This window comes from Salmo salar, unplaced genomic scaffold, assembly GCF_965601325.2.
Source record: "Salmo salar unplaced genomic scaffold, fSalSal1 ptg000293l, whole genome shotgun sequence".
Taxonomy (NCBI): Eukaryota; Metazoa; Chordata; class Actinopteri; order Salmoniformes; family Salmonidae; genus Salmo; species Salmo salar.
This window is the reverse complement of record NW_027675346.1, coordinates 3,285,001-3,287,500: the sequence shown is the minus strand read 5'-3', so window position 1 is coordinate 3,287,500 and position 2,500 is coordinate 3,285,001. Positions and strand designations below refer to the sequence as shown.

The following is a 2,500-nucleotide window of genomic DNA, read 5'->3' as shown; positions in this document are numbered from 1 at the left end:
GTATGGCCGTAAGCGAGAAATAATCTCTTGCTACAACATATATAGTCAAAGTGAGTCTGATAAAACAGACATTTAGTCAATTCATCATTAAATGCTTACTACAAGGCAGTGTTGCTGATGAAATAGTGCAAGAGCACACCCTCGTGGACAAAATGCTTACAGCACCTGGTATTCCCAGGCGGTCTCCCATCGAAGTACTAACCAGGCCCGACCCTGCTTAGCTTCCGAGATCAGACGAGATCGGGCGTACACAGGCTGGTATGGCCGTAAGCGAGAACCAATCTCTTGCTACAACATATATAGTCAAAGTGAGTGTGATAAACAGACATTGCATTTTCACCAATTAGATAAGCAGCTTGAACTTTGTGTCACTGAAAAAGTAAAAGAAATTACAAACACTGTTCCCATCACTTTTTAGCACAGGTAGTTGGATAAAATACAAACTTTATTTCCTTTCATCATTTGAACAGGGCAAAGGAGCATAAAGCACACACAAGCTGCATTCAGCAACAATATTCTTGTTTGTCTTATAAATACAAGGCAGATGCTAATTGAAAACACAAGGAAATTTGATCCTATTAAAAAGGCAGGAAGCTGCATTTAGTCAATTCATCATTAAATGCTTACTACAAGGCAGTGTTGCTGATGAAATAGTGCAAGAGCACACCCTCGTGGACAAAATGCTTACAGCACCTGGTATTCCCAGGCGGTCTCCCATCGAAGTACTAACCAGGCCCGACCCTGCTTAGCTTCCGAGATCAGACGAGATCGGGCGTACACAGGCTGGTATGGCCGTAAGCGAGAACCAATCTCTTGCTACAACATATATAGTCAAAGTGAGTGTGATAAACAGACATTGCATTTTCACCAATTAGATAAGCAGCTTGAACTTTGTGTCACTGAAAAAGTAAAAGAAATTACAAACACTGTTCCCATCACTTTTTAGCACAGGTAGTTGGATAAAATACAAACTTTATTTCCTTTCATCATTTGAACAGGGCAAAGGAGCATAAAGCACACACAAGCTGCATTCAGCAACAATATTCTTGTTTGTCTTATAAATACAAGGCAGATGCTAATTGAAAACACAAGGAAATTTGATCCTATTAAAAAGGCAGGAAGCTGCATTTAGTCAATTCATCATTAAATGCTTACTACAAGGCAGTGTTGCTGATGAAATAGTGCAAGAGCACACCCTCGTGGACAAAATGCTTACAGCACCTGGTATTCCCAGGCGGTCTCCCATCCAAGTACTAACCAGGCCCGACCCTGCTTAGCTTCCGAGATCAGACGAGATCGGGCGTACACAGGCTGGTATGGCCGTAAGCGAGAAACAATCTCTTGCTACAACATATATAGTCAAAGTGAGTGTGATAAACAGACATTGCATTTTCACCAATTAGATAAGCAGCTTGAACTTTGTGTCACTGAAAAAGTAAAAGAAATTACAAACACTGTTCCCATCACTTTTTAGCACAGGTAGTTGGATAAAATACAAACTTTATTTCCTTTCATCATTTGAACAGGGCAAAGGAGCATAAAGCACACACAAGCTGCATTCAGCAACAATATTCTTGTTTGTCTTATAAATACAAGGCAGATGCTAATTGAAAACACAAGGAAATTTGATCCTATTAAAAAGGCAGGAAGCTGCATTTAGTCAATTCATCATTAAATGCTTACTACAAGGCAGTGTTGCTGATGAAATAGTGCAAGAGCACACCCTCGTGGACAAAATGCTTACAGCACCTGGTATTCCCAGGCGGTCTCCCATCCAAGTACTAACCAGGCCCGACCCTGCTTAGCTTCCGAGATCAGACGAGATCGGGCGTACACAGGCTGGTATGGCCGTAAGCGAGAAACAATCTCTTGCTACAACATATATAGTCAAAGTGAGTGTGATAAACAGACATTGCATTTTCACCAATTAGATAAGCAGCTTGAACTTTGTGTCACTGAAAAAGTAAAAGAAATTACAAACACTGTTCCCATCACTTTTTAGCACAGGTAGTTGGATAAAATACAAACTTTATTTCCTTTCATCATTTGAACAGGGCAAAGGAGCATAAAGCACACACAAGCTGCATTCAGCAACAATATTCTTGTTTGTCTTATAAATACAAGGCAGATGCTAATTGAAAACACAAGGAAATTTGATCCTATTAAAAAGGCAGGAAGCTGCATTTAGTCAATTCATCATTAAATGCTTACTACAAGGCAGTGTTGCTGATGAAATAGTGCAAGAGCACACCCTCGTGGACAAAATGCTTACAGCACCTGGTATTCCCAGGCGGTCTCCCATCCAAGTACTAACCAGGCCCGACCCTGCTTAGCTTCCGAGATCAGACGAGATCGGGCGTACACAGGCTGGTATGGCCGTAAGCGAGAAACAATCTCTTGCTACAACATATATAGTCAAAGTGAGTCTGATAAAACAGACATTTAGTCAATTCATCATTAAATGCTTACTACAAGGCAGTGTTGCTGATGAAATAGTGCA

General features: G+C 40.8%; 5 non-coding genes and 1 pseudogene across 5 annotated transcripts; all 6 read right to left on the bottom strand.

Annotated features, from left to right (window-relative positions):
• LOC145870991 (uncharacterized) overlaps positions 1–14 on the bottom strand; it is a 109-nt pseudogene extending 95 nt beyond the window's left edge.
• Positions 15–153: 139 nt separating this feature from the next.
• On the bottom strand, positions 154–272 carry LOC145875166 (5S ribosomal RNA). The gene has a single exon (XR_014390800.1). It is a non-coding gene; the product is annotated as a 5S ribosomal RNA (ribosomal RNA).
• A 409-nt stretch (positions 273–681) lies between these two features.
• LOC145875165 (5S ribosomal RNA) lies at positions 682–800 on the bottom strand. Its single transcript, XR_014390799.1, has one exon. It is a non-coding gene; the product is annotated as a 5S ribosomal RNA (ribosomal RNA).
• Positions 801–1,209: 409 nt separating this feature from the next.
• Positions 1,210–1,328, bottom strand: LOC145874738 (5S ribosomal RNA). The gene has a single exon (XR_014390374.1). It is a non-coding gene; the product is annotated as a 5S ribosomal RNA (ribosomal RNA).
• Positions 1,329–1,737: 409 nt separating this feature from the next.
• On the bottom strand, positions 1,738–1,856 carry LOC145874737 (5S ribosomal RNA). The gene has a single exon (XR_014390373.1). It is a non-coding gene; the product is annotated as a 5S ribosomal RNA (ribosomal RNA).
• A 409-nt stretch (positions 1,857–2,265) lies between these two features.
• LOC145874736 (5S ribosomal RNA) lies at positions 2,266–2,384 on the bottom strand. The gene has a single exon (XR_014390372.1). It is a non-coding gene; the product is annotated as a 5S ribosomal RNA (ribosomal RNA).
• Positions 2,385–2,500: the final 116 nt, after the last annotated feature.